Genomic DNA, 19,948 nt, shown 5'->3' with positions numbered 1-19,948 from the left:
TGGATCAGGGAAGAGACGGCGAAGTTAAGAAGAAATTGTCTTAGAGGTACTGATTTTGGCTTAATTACGAATCTCCATTCAGATAAGCTCATCGAGCAAACAGTGCGCGAGGAACAGAAGATAATGGATGGTCAATAGAGACGAAATATGGAACGTTGGATCATTACAAGAACAAGCAGTCTAAAGACAATAAATATCCATATGTGACCTGTTCAAAAATTTATCATACCATCATGTTTGTGCGGGTATGTAGGCCCAGCAGTGATGACGCTTGCCCACCAGCAGAGATCACAGGTATGTATCCCGTCTAACCCGGGAAGCTTTAAATACGTCATGTTGAAATCTCATTGTGAAAGATACACTAGAAGTTAGTCAAATGTAGTAGTTCACAACCATGAGGGGAAAGAATTTGCAATAGCGATCTCATTCCAAAAGACATGCTTGAGAACCGGAACCAGAAAGGAGTGAAGACTTTATATATATATATATATATATATATATATATATATATATATATATATATATATATATATATATATATATATATATATATATATATATATATATATATATATATTGCAACGAAGGAACCTTCTTTCCAAGCAACCTCACGAGCCTTAGATAATGTTAAAGTAAGAAATATAAGAATAAAACTCATTTTACTTATTTCTAAATAAAAGAACTATGGGTATCATTTGCCCCTTCACCAATTCTCTCCCTCTTTCCCTATATGGGTAAGTCCTTAATACTTCCTCTGTCCAAAGTGACTGCCAGAGATCCTTACCCTTAGGTGCAGCCTTCGAAGATGCAAATCCTCGCTGGAGGCAGACAACCAGCAAAGGAGGAAAAAGAGAAAGGGCCCAGCCATAGCAGCTGAACATGTGCCATTCACCGTGACACCTGGGAAGGCGATCTCACCACGTGCATGACCCAACGACAACTATAAGGATGCCCAAGAGTAACCCTCCGAAGCATTGTAAGGACCACGGACCAGCAGTTCAACCTGAGTTCAATCTGAGAAGCAGCTGAGAAGCGCCTAGAACTCAACCGAGGACACCTGCTGTCCTTCCCTCTTGCCTTGTACTCCCTCCATGTGCTCATCCTCAACCCAGTACCTTTTGTAAGTGGCATCCCCTTCATTTTCCTCCCTCCACTGCTGACGCCCTATTGGATAAGGACACCATCATCCTGACGATTAATTGTACTGAAATACGGTTTCTTTTATTCAGTCACAAGACTATAATTCCTTTGCCTAATTTATTTTCCATTTCATTGAGCGAGTACCCTAAGTACCATTGTATTGAAGTGTTCAGTGTTATTGTAATTGTGCATTAAGTGATTGTAACTGAGTTGCTTGGCACCATCCGTGCATTCCCTCAGTTCCCTCTGAGTGCATTATTGTTTCATGCAAGTAACCATCTTGCATCTCATTGCAGATCAGCCTTGGCTGTGGAACTAACTCTTCAGCTCTATGCCATGTGCAGTGGTCTTATGCCACCCCCTACTTTACCCCTCTGCGATGTTCCTTCTGTGAAGACATCATCAGCATAGAATATTTATCCTGTGTAGGATCCATTCATTTAGCAGTACCTTGTTATTACCTGCCCCGTATTTCCTCATTCTTCTGATCTGCATGCGGCGTGTAAGTATAATTAATTAAGATAACCCCCTTGTGTTTACGTAATCTTTCCTCACATGAAGAAGACCCTAAGCCAGAGTTTCCCTTTTGATTGAATCTTCTGTGGATCTGCCTTAATCAGTCAGATTTTTAATCAAAACATGGTAGTTTTCTTGGTAACTTAAGGAACTCCCTGTGATCATCCATTGCACCCAGAGAATCCGTAGAATCTAATATGGAGATATATATATATTTATATATATATATATATATATATATATATATATATATATATATATATATATATATATATATATATATATATATATATATTCTTGTAATTTCCACAATGGTCCCGTGGATTCTTATAAGTTCCAGAATACCAAGACTTTCCTTTTTACAAGTTTATCGATGGCATTAGTGCCAAAAACCGGCTACTGAAAATATTTTAGCACCTACCGATTGAATTTTTATGAGCGTGTCATTTTCTCATCAGATTTGTTGTTTTGAACTATTTAAATGTTGATTTCTCAACAATCTGCAAGTGAACGTCATATCACTATAGATATAATGTACGTTTCTCCAGCTCAGATTTTTGTACGTTTTTGAGAAAAAATCATTTTTTAGGATTCTGATTACAGCTATTTCTTTTAGATATGAATAATGGTCTTTTTAAGATGGACGAATTGTTAAAAAGCTTCATCTATGGATCCAAGAGTAAAACAATCTGTTAGATTTTTACAAACAGATAGTTTTGTTCTGGCATTTGTAGTAAATAATATTTCCACTAAGTATGTTTTTTTTTTTTGAATGAATGTTGTTTTCTAACTTAAATAAGAACATTTTAATTGACCTTGCTTTCTTTATAGTTATTCTCTTGTTCAGTACCCTGATGACTGAATAAAAGTTGAAAGCTTGCCAATTCCTTTCATTTTATACTTCTTTTGGATAATACTAAATAATTGTATATGATAATATATATACAATGTCATATATAGTATATGATATATTATCATTAGTTTAGTATACCAGTGCATATATATATATATATATATATATATATATATATATATATATATAGGTATTCTTGTACCAGAATCCCTTTTGACCATTAGAGCTGCAATCCCTTTCTTGAGCGCATTTTTACAGATGTGGAACTATTTAAATGTTGAATTCTCTTCTTCATATCACTTTCCACTCTCTCTCGTACTTTTGAGAAAAAAATCATTTTTGATTCTGTACAGCTATTTCAACATAATGGTTTGGCTCATCTATACTCCATCTAACAGTCATTAAATAATATTTCCTGTTCGACTTTTATTTAATGATTCTAACCTTACATAAAAACAAATGACCTTATTCTAGTTCGTTGCAGCCCTCTGCACTGTCTAGCTTGCCTTTTATACTTCTATTGGATAATACTGAATAATTGTGGCTGATAATGAGTACAATTAGTTTGTGATATTTCTCATTAGTTTATCCGCCTGTAAACACAGTTCATCTTTCTCTGCAGCATCCCTTCAGCCCGTAGCTGCAATCCCTTTCATTCCTTTTACTGTACCTCCATTCATAATCTCTTTCTTCCATCTTTCCACCCTCTCCAACAATTGATTCATTGCAACTCAAGGTTTTCCTGTTACTCCTTTCTAACCTTATACTGTCAGTTTCTGTTTCTACTTTGAGTGATATTTTACAGAAAATAGTCCTTGAAGCCTGATTCAATTGAGTACATTGTTTAGTTTATTATCCTGAACACAGTTCATTTTATTCGAAGACTACCAATCTTTCTATTCCTTATTAACATTGACATCTTTTTTTCTTTATTAGTCTCTTTTATTTGACGATATTTTTACAGAAAATAGTCCTTGAAGGATCATGCGTGCATTGTAATTATCCTCATTCTTTTATTCGCCATCTTTCTATTCCCTTTCTGTCTTTGTTTCTTTATTCTTCCATTTATATACTGTTCGACCTCCCTTCCTTGCCTTTTAGTAGAATAATAAATTAAACTTTATTAAAGTAAAGGGGCAGACAATGTAGGCTGCTCACATACAAAGCAGTTAGGCAGGAACCCCACTGTTGTTTTCAAAATAAGTACAATCCCAGCCAACAGGTGAGAATTTTAGCTTAGAGGGCCATAAATCAGGGATAGGTTTTTCTAGGACAGACCTTAGAGGTACCGTTCCTACAGCTTAATCTTCTTTATCCTGTGTACGGCGAGTATATTGTCATTTCAGGTCAGACTCTGGGCAGGAGGAGCTTGAAGCAAGCAGCCAGAAGCTGACTCAGCATCAACAGACTCTCTCAGCAGATATCCTAGGAGCAGGGCATGTAAGCCCTCTGTCTCTAAGCTCGCTTTTCTCTCTCTCCCCCTTTGTTCAATACAAGGGAGAAAATTGTTATTCCAAATGGACCAAGGACTCTAATGCAGCTGATCACTGCATTATCTCCCCCAATGGTAAGTCTGATTGTGACAATTACTCCCAGTTCTCTTTCCTTCAACTGAAACTCTCATTTTCATTGTTCAAATTTTTTCTCTCCTAAACAGTCACTGACTAAGAAATCCTAGTAAAACATATCCCATTTAAGAAGTCATATATTAAGTACAATTATTGTTGTCTAGTGGAATCACATAACTTATCCTCCATGGTGTTAAAAGTACTATTCTTGATCTAAGATTCATCCCTTTGTGATTAAGTAATGACGGGTGAGAGTTTCTGTAGTGCAAGATTGTTATCTGGATATGTTTCTTCCAGAAGTGTGTATGCCTTGGTCCAGTGCCAAAAAGCCTGATTTCGACGTTCACTGCATTCCACTGCCTTATAAAGAGTTGAGAGGCATATTAATCTGTTTCTTTCATATCTATTTAGCACTGAGGTAGTTTTGTCTCGATTAGAACTAGTATTTAGAGCTGCTGTTAGCTCCTGTAAATAATCCATTTCCTTTTATTTTACTTTTGTTGAAACTAGTTTTCCAGTAAGTTTGCTGAATTAATTCATGTGGTTATTATGAAATAAACGTCTATTCTTTGTTAACCTAGTTTTTAGCTGGCGACCTAATCTATTCAGTATCTGTCCTTTAGAGTTTAATTTTAGTCTTAACTGACAAAATTACATGGGTCTTAGGTATAGCAAGGCAATATAAATCCAATCAAGTAAGTAATAACTAATTAGCTGACCAACCCACGTAACAATATATATATATATATATATATATATATATATATATATATATATATATATATATATATATATATATATATATATATATATATATATATATATAGATATATATATATATATATATATATATATATATATATATTATACAATAGGCTCCATCCGTAGCAGTCTCGCCTGCCAAACAGATTCAACTCCTGAGCGAGGTCAAAGGACGGGCCCCTTCCATTCAAAACCGGTGATGTCTCTGTTGACCTAAGCACTGAATTAGGTACATAGTAGTCAGATGGCAACAGTGGCCGTAACCACATTCAAAAACTGAATGTGGGTTAGCAATCTCTTCATAAAGGTTTGATGAGAACTGGAAGGCAACCCCTTCTGTTGCCACTTCTACTAAAAGGAAGGGTTTACAATGAAAAAAATAATCATAGATATTAGTATAAATAAACATGCGTTTCTATATAAATACCTGGAAGAGGAGGAATTGGGACCATCTTTGAAATCAAAGAAGTTTTCCATTTTTTTTTTTTTATTCTAAAAGGCATATAAGCGATGCTACAATTCGAGAAATCATACATCGCGCTTGATTCCCATGAGGACATTCTTGCCTCTTCCACATGGACATATTCCAAGAAAAAGATTTTGACTCGGCGTTGCAACCTACTTCAAATTACTGCCTGTAAAACAAGTTGTACAATTCTCTGTATATTTGTGTGGGAGAACAAGGAACATACAGTCATTACTCTATAGAAATTACAGGTCATTTGTGGCTCAGATATTTTGACCTTTCAACTCTTGCACAAAAATGAATATTTTTCTTATGTGATGAGGTCTTGCAGACATTGCCGGAAATTCTTCAACTAGATTTTCTCCTTTTTTTTTTCATTAGCGCATACTCTGCGTATTCTTCTACAGTTCTTTTTCCTTCTGTACGTTCTTCTCGAACATCTTCATATTGCTAATAGGTATTCGTTTTGTGAGCATGATGATTCTTTAAAATTCTGTAAAACACCTTTATACGATATCTAAAGGTTTAAACCAGCTTAGTTCTTGATGAAAGGTTTTCCTCTGGTTATTTATTTTTTTTTATTTCGTAAGAAATAAAAAGTTTTGAAGAAGGAAAGTTTATCATGACCAGTATTTGTTCTATGTGGGTAGTAAAAGCCAGATATATTTCTTTCTACCTTTTGAATTGGAACTCTTTCACTACAGACTGAGACCATCCGATTTACGCTCCTCATATACATATTCCACGTAGGAACTATTTTCTTAAAAAAAACAAAAGCAGAAGTGTTTCCGAAGACTAGCGTTATTCAAAAACTAAGAACTTAAACTGACAAATCAAAAAGGGACCCGTCTCCTCTAGTTATGTCGGACAACGAATTATCCATCTTGCACATCGTTGCAGAGAAAAAGATAAATAACGAATGCAGTATCAATTTAAACACTATGCAAAATAAGTAAGGCATGTATTACTAATTTTCATTCAATTTATGACTGTCTAGTACAGTAAGGCAAAATTTAATTTTTAACTTTACTGTGTTTTTGTTCTAATCCCATTCCTATTGTCATTTGTTCTCTCCCAATCATACTCAGTGTATCGGCGTTTTCTAAGGAAAAGGTATAACGGTTAGTAACCTGTTGTCGTTTTTATTAACTGATCATCCTTATTTGCAGTGACGCAGGGATGGAAATACTTCTCCAAATAAAACTATAGCCAATTTTAACCTCAAAAAACTCTTCGAGATGAAAAAAGAACTGAAAGCAAAGTGGCAAGCCTCTCCCACAGAACTACTCATAACAGATTTAAAACCATTGTATTATCCCCCTCAAGACTTGATGAATGTGCGACTGTATTCGCCTGTGACCTTGAGCATCCACTGCGTTGCCAGAGCGCTGCTAATCCCCCCCATACCGCACACTTAACCCCTGACTCATTACCGAATTGGCCTGCCCCGGCCGGTGACAGACCTCTTTGACCTTTGACCTGCGTCGTGACTCTTGCATAAACTGCGCGCTTACGACCGCTCCATTTCACGACGCTTGGCCATAGATCATCTTGCTACATTTTATTTTCATCCCTCTTTAGTTCTTCCTAATATCTTATTTTTTTCATTTTCAAAATTTCTCTCTTGCCTAAGTCATTATCATCTTAATTATGTGTTATTATCTTCGTTATTGCTTGTTGCTTTCGTAATAACTCCTTGTCATTTCATTCTCAATCCTGATAATGTCTTTCTGAGTAAATATGTTATCCTTTTGTAAAATTCTTGTTTTAAATACTGTACTTTATTTTTACCAAGTACTTTTCATTATATTCCTAAAACTTATATTCCTTTCCTCTATTAAGAGTTTTACTTCCGTTTATCTGTCTGTTATGTATTTTTTTTTTTTTATAATTGCCAAAATTTCCTGTTACACCTCATTTACTCTCCATTTTTTTTTTTTTTTTTGTTCTACAGTCACGGTAGCTCTTTGAGATCTTGATTAACTCTAGAGCAAGTTGAACATTTATAAATTACTGTGAGTAAACTGAACAAATTTAAAGGCTAAAGACAAATTAAAATGACCACAGCTAGGAAAACTGACAGTAACCTGACTTTTTTTTTAATTTTCCCGCCATTTTTGTATTTATTGGAATGTGCAATCATTTGTACTGATATTGTGTACATGTGTGTCTATTCCTGTGACTTTCCCACTTATGGACAACTTATTAAGTAACTATCCTAATGGTCTTTCAATGAATCGCTTTCCTTGCTGGGTTGTTCCGGGATTTGTAGCAGCTATTGAAATACATTAATCCCTTAAGCACATCGCAACAAGTTCCAGAGGTCATTTCGAGAATAAATATCCTTATTCCTATAGTTGATAAGATGCTGTATATATTTTTTAACATTGTGCCTGACAAGCAGTAATATAGATTCAGCGGACTTAGACTTCAGCGAAGTTAGTATCAATCTTCGACTTAGTCATAATTTTGTTTAACATTTCCGGTTTCGAGGTCACTGTTCTTTCAGGTATGATTAAAGCCTTCATACCAAGTGTACGTTCTTTACTGTGTGTGCCACAATAAACTATAGAGATTAGTCAGAAAGGTAGAAGGATAAACAAAAAAGTATGAGCAGTGTTAAGTTTGGGATGAAGTAGCTTGTCTTTTGTCCGTTTTTCTCTCATATCTGTTGGTAAAAGCTTACTCAAGAGAATGACTTTCACCTCCTCTGGGAACTCCTCAGCGGCAGTCACCATTCAGTCAGTCTAATAACGACCATCTTAGGCCCCGGGTCAAGCTGGGTCTAACTCCAATACTGGAATTAGAACATCGCTCAGAAAAGAGTTTCATCAGTCAGTAGACTCTTTAGTTAAAAGTTTTTCATCGTCCTTTTTCCAGTAAGTCGACCATTGAAATTTAGTATTATTCATTCCTGTCTTTCTACGGAATGTTTATGTTAATTAACTGCATATTGGTGATGTGCATAATAGCAATCGATAGTTACTTAAGATCCGCCGTATTTAGTACTAGCCCCTCGGGGATCAAAGTATCATATTTCTATATTGTGTTGACGACAAATTATATTAATAAACGATATCTTTATTAATAAACGATATTCATTTCAAATCTTTACAAAGTCACTGAAACGTCATGACAAAAAACAGAAGTTAATTTTGTTTACGCGTGAAGATAAACGCTCAATTAGGAAACATAACCATAAAAGCATTTACCGGTGAAATTTACGTGAGAGTCAGATTTGTATGCGGTAAAACACTATGGTCTGGCTATTGCTCATGAGCGCAGAGATCATTTTTTACTATAGTTTACTGTAAATTGCTTTCTCATGATAGCATGCTAATATTTTTTTTTTTTTTTGCATAATTTTGAAGCAAAGTGGTTATCTTTTTTTTTTTATCTTTGAAGATGTAAAGCAACAAAATCATTTAGTCAAGATACGTTAAAGTTACCGGAAAACAGGAATTTCTTAACTTTTCGTAACTAGATATTTGAAAAAGCATATTGGAGATTTGCTAATTCTTTTTCACCATGAGAAGTGCATACATTTCCTTTCTGATATATATAAATTAACACTATTTATATCAGTCTTCGCATTTAAAACTTCATTAGAAATAAGCAAAATAATATTCATGATATTCGATCCGGGTCTTGTTTAATGATGATCCCTCACTGAATAGCACCTACTTGCATGACGTCATTTGATGTTATCGGAAGCTCACTGTGCAATACTGCTGCAGATATACATTACAACAGGAGGTTTGTAACGTCTCTGAACCGAAGTTACCGAGGAAGCACTCGCAGGTTCAAACGAAATCAAACAATCAAACGGCGTCTGATCACCTGCTCAATTTCGAACCGGCTTCTCGTTCTGCGTCTTGAGCCAAACCGCTCCCATATTTTAAGCTTCCACTGCAACTTGATACGATCGTGACTTCACTGTGTGTTACGATCGTAGGCTGGAATTCGCTGTTCTGGTTTTGCAACCTGAGATCCGTTGCAGAGGAGGTGAGGGTACTGAGTTCAGAGCTCTTAGCATATCCGAGAATTGGTTTTTAGTTTTCCGTAAAAGAGAACTATTAAGATGTCTTTGTCCGTCCGCGCTTTTTCTGTCCACCCTCAGATCTTAAAAACTACTGAAGCTAGAGGCTGCAAATTGTTATGTTGATCATCCATCCTCCAATCATCAAACATAACAAAATGCAGGTCTAGCCTAAATAGTTTTTATTTTATTTAAGGTTGAAGTTAGCCATGATCATGCATCTGGCAAAGCTATAGGACAGGCCACCACCGGGCCGTGGCGGAAAATTTCATGGGCCGGGGCTCATACACCATTATACGCTGTACAGAAAAGTCGATCGCGCCGAAGAAACTTCGGCGCAATTTTTATTCGTTTACTTTTGGTCTAGGTTACGAAGAGCTGAGTTTTCTTAACTATTGTTCAGACATTAAGAATTTCCTTTCTTTCCCCACCCCCCTTTTTTTAAGCTTATCATACCGAAAAATACTTTATATAACTTTCTAGGTATTACTTTCTCTATTCGTAAATTGGTAACAACCAGATCTGAAAGAAACCAAAATGCAAAAGTGTAGGATATGTCCAGATTTTGCAATGGCTGTGAGCACAAAATATAATCTTGATGATTTATTTACCTTTTTTGCGCCCTTGCATTTTAAACCTTTACCAGTGCCTTGAGCGACAGACAATCTGCATCGGTAAAACAAAAAACATGCGCAGCAATTTTTAGATCATTTCACGCAATTAAGCATCATTTTATATCATAAAATTGTTCTTGATAAGGGATGTGACTGATTTTCTCCCAGTTTTAAGAGTAAAAAACAATGCTTTCACCTTGTAGAAAATAGATGAATCCTATTTTAACATTCATAAGCTTTACCCAATGACTTTCATATCAACAACTGGGCCCCCAAAATGCCCCTGTCTACTTTAGTGATAAAACCAAATTGCTTTCGAGGACCGCATCCTCGCATTTAGGGCTTATTCTTTCATACCTACGGTGGTCAGGCTTTTTGGCCCCAAGGCTAACAAACTCATTACTAAAGGCAATAAACTTGACCACATTCCACATGTTGTAAGGGTCACATTAGCTCATTCTACTGGCGATGGAAGAGGAACCGACTACCTATATGGCATTAGCTGGAAGGTCAAGCTAGACTCTTGTGCGATTCTGAAAGGGTGTTGTAATGGCAGCGCTGTTTGTTGGACTCTCAGATGTTGATATACGTCCATCCACAGGTTGCCGTGGACACCTCCCTTTAGAATATCCGTGACATGGTTTCTCTTCCATCTGTGCAAGCAAAATTATGATTGCCCTTTGCCTTTTTAAGTCATCTTTTGCAATAAGGCGAATGCCACTTTTAAATTATCTCAAAAGTATATATGTATGTGTATATATGTATATATATATATATATATATATATATATATATATATATATATATATATATATATATATATATATATATATATGTGTGTGTGTGTGTGTGTATTATGTATATGTATACATACATACATAAATTCATTTTTGTTCTTTATAAAAACCAAAATAAATATTCTTATATATTTAATTTTCATATGCCACTTGTCAGGCGTCATTTAATGCAACCCTAGCGTTCTGCGACATTTTATGTAATAATCCTATAAGAATGTATGTGCACAGATGCTGTGCAAATGTTTGCATGAACTGATGCATGCAAAATAAGATTCATGCTACACTAATATATATATATATATATATATATATATATATATATATATATATATATATATATATATATATATATATATATATATATATATATATATATATATATATTGTGTGTGTGTGTGTGTGTGTGTGTAGAGTATGAAACGCATGTTATTTACATTAATTCAAACATGCATACGCATAGGGTGCGTATGTATAATCTTATTTGATTTATACACAAAATGATGTCATGACTCACAGGCTGCATTCAATCATGCCAGACGTGGCACATTACAAACCACAAAAACGCACACAGACAAACACACACAATAAAAACATTTATGGTCTGCTTCGTTTGAATGTTCGTTCTATTCTTGGGTTCTCTATTGTTTGAATCCTGAGTTATGAATTTTCAGTTGTTCTCTGGTACTGAAGCAAATAGTAACATATTAAGTAAAAACAAAACACGAATACTGAAAGCTAGATCTTGGATTTCGACCTTGACTCTTACTATCCTTTGTGTTTAGCAATGCTTAAGAAACGAACGAAAGAAAATACTCTTTACCTGGATTTCTTTTGTTCAAGTAACAGGGAATCCGTGTCATTCAATACGGGATTTACTTGTTTAATGTAAAAATCTGAATTGCTTCTCAAAAGAGGACTCTTTGCAGTCTTTAATGTTCAAAGGAAAAGGGTGTATCGCTGATCAAATCTTAATAACAAGGCTATTTCATCTAATGAAAATCGTGTGATTTATATGCTAATATAATGAACGCAGAACAGTAAAGGATGTAACAGTTCTTATACCAGTGTTATATGATTAAGCCTAGTCTTCATGAGCGTATAATTTGGTTTCGGATCAGATATTGGGAAAGTCTGCACTTAAGGATGGAAAGGTTGTTAAAATTCTCCAGAACACACTGATTTAACTATGGTCAGGCCTTCTGGGACCAGTTGTTAGTAGCTGATAGTTATGCACAAAGCAAGCACCTGACTATTTCGAGATTAGTGAAAGGAATTCTTTTCTTTTAATAGTCTGGTTGGATACGATCATATTTCTTATTTCAATTTAATAAAAGATCACCAGCAGCATGTCTAAAAATGTTCTGAAAATGGCTACCCAGCAGAAGGATACGAAATTTAATTAGTAAGCAAAAACGTTTTTGTAGAAAAATAGATATAATGAAAAATTGTTGAGTGATTATAACGGTAAGTACTGTATAGCTGAGATTCTTGTGCTAGGTGATGCGCGGTATACTTGTGATTTTATTTATATCCACGCAAGCTCTGAAAATTATAATCAGATTTGGTGTTTTTATACAGAATTTAATGCTGCAGATTTCACAGTTCAATGAAATACTGGAAATTCGTTCTTCTTTTACAATAGTTTTCTTGTTTTGACTCGGATAAAGTTATTTTTTTAAGTTTTTGTCAATAAGAAGGGGCTGGTGTAAACGTGATTCGTATAGCACTTTAAATATTAGGTCCTGTGATAATACACTCACTATCTCAGGTGTACAGCGCGCTGAGATATCTCTCCTTGATGTCTAAATTTAGGATTCTTAGGGCCTACGGTAAGGCATCTCTTTTACTAAACATTTTCCTAGCTTCTGGCGTTCATTGAGAGAGGCAGCTTTTCTACTGAAAACTCTGTATCTATTAGTTCCCAAGATTTAATGCAGTCATCCCTGTTACTGAAACCTTGGTTTCTATTGTTTTAAGGATTTGAAGGACAGGCATGTCTCCTACTGAAACACCGGTTTCTATTTATTTTATAAGCGTTTCATGAGATATTTCGCCTTCTGAAACCTCAACTTATCTAAAGGTCCAAGGGTAGACTTTCACACATACGAAACCATAGTTTAAGTAGTCTTTGGAGTGTCCTGAGGAGGAGTCCTTCTCCTGGAAACAATATCAAGTCTGTATGGATTCAAAGGTCATGTTTCAGTCAAGTACAATAACATCGAATTGTATGGGTTTCCAGATGATACTGGAAACTCGGTTTACGTACGTTGAGATCTGAGATCTGGCCTACTGAAGCCTACTCTAGACTCCTTTAGGTTTACAAGAATTCCGAACCAGGCAAATTTCATGCTGAAACTTCGTTATATGGGAGTTTCTAAAGCTCCAATGGCAGGCATATCTCTCCTGCTAGAATTTTAGTTTCTCCGAGAACATGGGGGTTTATCTTTCTAGCAAGCACGGGATCCAACGCTTTCTCCATTGCTTCGGTGTGAAGAAGGCCAGCAGGGAAGAGAGCTTTCGGTTTCATAGCGGTTGAGAATGAGCTCGAGGCGCTAACACTTGGATTGCTAAGCAGATGGTCAAAAAGAAAATATATTCATTGACTAACGAATTAATCCTTGTATCTCACTGGCGTCGTTATAGCAAAGACGTACCGCCAATATTAAATGATTTTATCTCATGTGAATGATCTTTTCAATGCCATAGTTACATGCAAGTTTACCTAGAATGCAATGTTATTCCGTAACAGCGATGACCACGGCTTAAAGAAACCAAGAATGTCGTAAACATGGCGATATGAGAGGACCCACTGTCTACCTGCGTACTTGTTCACCAACGCATATGTACAAATATTGCCTCTCTCTCTCTCTCTCTCTCTCTCTCTCTCTCTCTCTCTCTCTCTCTCTCTCTCTCTCTCTTCTTTATGGTTATATTCAAGGTTTTAGTCACATTAGCTTAGGTAATGAAATATTCAAGAAAACCAAAAGTTAAAGTTAATACTTAATCTGCTGTAAAGGATATATAAAGAAACAATTGGTTACTGCACCTTCACGGGCTCATATTATTGTATATTATCAGTTGATAAGGAAGCTTCTAGGTCTACATTATATTATTTACTTATTCATTATTTTTTTTAAATATATGTATACGTTTAGTTATATGTATATGTATATATACATATATGTGTATGTGTGTGTTTGTGTGTATATATATGCATACATATATACAGATATATATATATATATATATATATATATATATATATATATATATATATATATATATATATATATATATATATATATATATATATAGGCAATGAACTGACGTGTCCATTTAAATTAAAAGAAATGTACTATTTCTGCAACAGTCCCTTTGCCCTTGAAGATATTCTTTGAAGAAATATTCTTGATGTTCTGTAACCTGTCGTCCTTCTCTAACTTCGTTCAAAAGGTTTTTAGGGAAAATTTTTAATGTAATCACTTCGTTCTGTATTTCACCAGAGTGTCAGTAAGAATAGTGAAATTATTCAGACTGCCATTAGTCATCAGATACACAATCACAAAGAGTACATCATTCATAATTTTTGGTAACTTACCCTGCTCATTTGCAACTATACCAAGAACATTCCCATTTAAAAAATTTAATACACTCAGCCTCGTTACCCACATTGGCTGATTACACCTTTCAAAGATGAGCGATGATATATATATATATATATATATATATATATATATATATATATATATATATATATATATATATATATATATATATATATATATATATATATATATATATGTATATATATATATGTATGTGTGTGTGTGTGTGTGTGTGTGTGTGTTTGTGTAATTGAGCTCGTTGATTTTGGACATTTGACCCAGTATCTAAAAAGCGTTGTAATTATGCGAAGCTTGTTTTCTTAAAAAAACTCCAGATCCAGAATTAATCTTGAAGTAAATTTTCTTTTATAAAACATTCAGAGCATGATTACCTCCTAAATTTCTTGCAACTTCTTGGACAATTCCCAAGTTACAAAGTAAAAGTTTGTTTTTTTAAAGCAAATCTTTTTTAATCATTGGCTCCTAAGTTTCCAACGAGAGTATAATTAGATTACTCATTAGTTTTCTGTGAAAGAAAACTACTGAGACGGCTTTGTCTGTCCGTCCGCATTTTATTCTGTCCGCACTTTTTCAGATCTTAAAAACTACTAAGGCTAGAGGGCTGCTAACTGGTATGTTGATCAACCACCCTCCAATCATCAAACATAACAAATTCCAACCCTCTATCCTCATTAGTTTTTATTTTATTTAAGGTTAAAGTTAGCCATGATCGTGCTTCGGCACCGCAACACCTCAGGCCACCACGGCCGGCTGAGAGTTTTCTGTACAGCATTATATGCTGTACAGAAAACTCGATTGCGCCGAAGAAACTTCGGCGCATTTTTTACTTGTCTCTCTCGGTATTCGTGTTAGTCCTTTTGCAATAAATTTTCTTTTCTGGGCATTTCCTCGGTCAACAAAATATGTATAATACTTTCAGCACTTTTTATTTGTTATTAGCTAATTTTACTTGCTACTCTTCAATTAGTCAGACGTTCTTTTCGTTGATACCAGTTGTCAGTGCTTTAAACCAATTTGGTTGCTGAGAGATATCGTTAGTTCTGTAGTTTTCATTCATATCCCAGAACTAATGCCTCTTGTATATCTTTATGACACGATTTTTACCTTGATAAATACCCAAGTCAAAAAGGATAAAATCTAAAATGATTGTATCAAAAGATCTAATACAATAAAAGATACTAGTTTACAAAGACAACATTGTTTATCCAAAAGTAAAAATTTTTTAAAAGAGCTCTTATCAAATGTACAACATTATTATTGTCATCATTCAGTCACATCGAATGTTACTCTATTTACTAGTTTCTATAGATTCCGTTTCAATCTCAAAAAACGTTCATTGTCAGTATACTCTCTAAAGGTGTTGATTTCACACAAGAAACACGTAAAATCCGGTTATAAAGAGAATTTATGTTGCAGAATGGGTCAGAGGAGAAAGGTATCCTGCAAACATCGTTTTGCCAATTCTAGATAACTAATTCACTTTTTAGTAGCCTGGAATATGGTATGATTTTTAGTTTTCTGTAAAAGAAAATTATTTGTCTGCCCGTCCGCACATTTTCTGTCCGCCCTCACATCTTAAAAACTACTGAGTCTAGAGGGCTGCAATTGGTATGTTGATCATCCACCCTCCAATCATCAAACATACCAAATTGCAGCCCTCTAGCCTCAGTAGTCTTCATTTTATTCTTTTTTTATGCGGGCTTATATTTCCGCCCAATATTTAAAATTCAGTCAGATATTTTTATCAAAGCACATGTGGGTGTGTGTGTATGTACCATTATTTAATCCCAACAGCGTTTTCATCATCGTTATATTACCCTTGTCAGTAACACGCACCTTTAGCGCATCTAAAAATGTATTTTTCTTTCACAACTGCTTTTACTCAGAAAATTATCATGGCTAAATCATAGATAGGATTGTTAGCTGTCCTTCATCTACATACTTTGGTTGTACTTTATATCGTTTTAACGTATAAATATCTACTTGAATTCCATTTTATAGATAAACACAGTTCTTACGTAGTGAATATAAACATTTGAGACATCAAACACTAGGTTTTCTATTCGTATTTTTGTATTAAATGTTAGTTTATAAAAATTCCATTTTATCAGTTGGTAATTATATCAAACATATTGAGTAAAAAAATGTAAAAAAGAAATTAAACACGATTTTATTAAAGTGCACTAAAAAGCAAAAAATTATTTTTTTGAGACACACCAGGATTTTCTTACAATTAATCATGCCTACAAAAAAAAAAAAAAAGCATGGACACCAAACATGGAAGGAAATGCTACAAGAAATAATTTTTTTTCTTGTAGCATTTCTTTCCACGTTTGGTGCCCACGCTTTTATTTTTGCAGACATGATTAATTTTAAGAAAATCCTTGTCTCAAAAAATTATTTTTTACTTTTTAGCTTGTTTTATTTTTTTTTTTTTTATTTTTTTTATTTTATACTTTTTCGTTTTGACAGAAACTGTAACCGATTTATGATTGTAGCTAACGAAATTGAACGTGATATCCTGTCAAGACAACGAAGACTTAAAAAATTCGTAGAGTTATTAACTTATTCTACCGAGTCAAAGAAGGTATGAAAAATCTGAAGAGTTATTCACTTCATACAAATTCTGAGGCACCGGGAGGGGTCACTACAGGGTCACTAGAGGTCACTCCTAACCTACTGATCATTTAAGGTTGCATTGTCACCGGGAATGAGTGCCCATGCAAAATTTCAAGTCCATCAGACGAAGGGAACAGGTCGAAAATTGAGTTACAAGTTTTGACCCAAACAGACAGACTGACAGTTCAGAAGTCATGTTAAATGAAAGCATGAAATAAAAATATGTAGCATAAAAGACATCACTTCCTTCCTCACTTGATTTCGAAGAAAATTTGATGCATAAATCTGTACATTCATTTACAATTATATTGCCAATCAATATTAAAAACAGTAACTGTGATAACAGTAACTGTGATTAATGAGATTCCCATTTATAACTTTTACTTTGCTCCGGTGTTCTTTTTGTTACTCTTTAATTTTTTTCATATTTGGAAATTGTATCGTTGAGGATTGCCAGTCATGGCAGTAACCTTTTCGTTTGCTCTCTAAGGATGAACCGCACTTAATTCTAACAACTTTGCTTTTCCTTTTGTAAGGTTCACTACCCCACGGTATTGCCCAAATAATGGAAGGAGCTTCCTACTCATGTAATAAAATCACTGGAACTCCATAAGTTCAAAACCAGGCCAAATAATTTTTGTTGAAGAGGCTCACATGATTCTTACTTCGTATTTTAATTGTTTTGTCTTGTTTTTCTGTCATTTCTCTTATATTGATTATTCATTACTTCTGCTTTTCTTACTCAGCACTTATAGCCAAAAGCCATTGGCTTTTAGCTGCTTTTGAATCTAGGATCCCAGCTTGGCTAATAATAATAATAATGCAAATCTTCTTCACAATAATAATAAAATACAAAATCCACATTTATGTAATAATTTACAAATAATAAAATGAAATAATAATAATAATAATAATAATAATAATAATAATTCATTCCTTCATTGTGAATGGTTTCTGATTACTTGATACAAAAGCTTTATAAATTACATTTGTGTTAACATGCAAATCTCGCCTACCTTTTACCCTAGGTATTCGCTCAGTCTGTAAGAGATAATTTTATCACATAACTCAAGAAAAGGTCAACCGGTCACAAGCCAGTGTCTGGGGTCAGTGACTTCTAACCCACAGAGAAGCTCGACTAGGTCACTTCCTGAATAAAACGCGTCGTGTGTTACGTGTGGTGTATGAATGGACTGTCACAGTAGAACTGAAGAAGAAAAACATGGTTTGGAATTCGATATATTATTGCGTGATTCGATAGTGATTTAAACAGTAAGAATAAGATCATGTATTATATATAGATAAAAATCCTTTTTTCCAAGTGTCGTTTCCATCGATAAGGGGATTTAAAAATCCATAAAAGGCACAAAGAAATTAATTTCCTCAGTTGTCCAAAAAAATGTTTATTGTTGCTTGCTTGAATTTTGTCAACTTTCGTCCTCACTTTTTTTTGGTATTTTTAGTAAAGCTTTATAGGTCTTCATAGATATTTTCAATGATAGTAACTGCATTATATTTTTTGAGTTAAGAATTGTAAATGTTATATAATAATGATAAGCGAGCTGTACAAAGCCTAAAACTAAAATCCCACCATTCCCATACACTTTGCAAATCTAGCTAGAAACAAACAGACAAACAAACAAAGACCATTATTTGCACCTTCAGTGGCTCACAATCCACCGGCAGTATCCTGTTTTGTATTGAAACCCGTGAGCAGCGTAAATATGCATTGCTTCGCTGAAAACGTAACGGAGTTCCCGCCATATTTCAAGATAATTTACCGAGGTAATGTATGGCTGAGACCAGGAGTCCAGAATTCCACTTACTCACGGATCCCACCGGTTTCCTCAGAACAGTTAAAAATAGACTGATAGGAGAGAGACTGCTGATCTTTTGGTTTTCTCCCAATTTAAGTTGAAGTGACAGCGCCCAATGGATTGTAAATGCACAATAAAAGAACCTTTAGAATTAGATTTTGTTAAGGCAAGTGAGTGCAGTCTCTCTCTCTCTCTCTCTCTCTCTCTCTCTCTCTCTCTCTCTCTCTCTTGCAGTCTTGATCCTTTCTTTCATGGTGCCTCAGTTGCCTTAAGATGTGAATAATGCACCTGGTAGCCAGTTGACTGGGGAAGAGAGAGAATAATGTTATTTCACTCATTTGGACACTGATTGGTTATTGTTTGCACTCTGAATAAGTAGATTCTGCAAACTCAGACCACAACTATTTCTTGAAGATAGCACTTTGAAACTGACAATTCAGTAGAACCGTAGGGGAGAAGGAAAGTTCCAAAGCACCGCGTAAGTTACTGTAGTGTTTTTTTCTTACATGGTAAGCTGTTATATATTTTTAAAGGTTAAAAATGTATGACAGCTCTACTGCAACATACGATGACTTCCACTCAGAGTTAGTGGCCGAAGAAATAAGTGTATAGTTTTTGGTATGATTTCAGAAACTGTAAAATGTAATTTTTGTGGTAATATACACTTTTTTCCCTCTGTGTTTCGCGACTCCCTCTCATCCACACACACACACACGCACACACACATAATTCTCTCATATTTGAGATTAATAACAGCTTCTAAGTTATCTTTGAAATGATACATGACTACAGTTCTTTCTCTCTGGCAAAAATAACGCCATTTAACAACATAAAATCAATCAGCCAGTCCTGGTAATGTCTATACATTTCCCTCTCGTGCAATTGTTGCTCTATAATACCATTCTACATTTTAAACGATGTCAGCAACCATTCATTCTATATTTCTCTCCCTTCTTATGAAATGGAATCACCTGGCCCTTACATTATTTTCTGTGCAAGACTATTACAGTTTACACCTCCTCTCTGAAGAAACACTAAAAATTACATTCGATTCATACCTGCCTACCCATATGTCTATATTTTTCAAATCCTTCTAATAGGGAGATGGGGATGATCGCGTTGGGTGACTAG

This window comes from Macrobrachium rosenbergii, chromosome 50 (assembly GCF_040412425.1).
Source record: "Macrobrachium rosenbergii isolate ZJJX-2024 chromosome 50, ASM4041242v1, whole genome shotgun sequence".
Lineage (NCBI taxonomy): Eukaryota > Metazoa > Arthropoda > Malacostraca > Decapoda > Palaemonidae > Macrobrachium > Macrobrachium rosenbergii.
Note: the sequence above shows the minus strand (reverse complement) of the source record.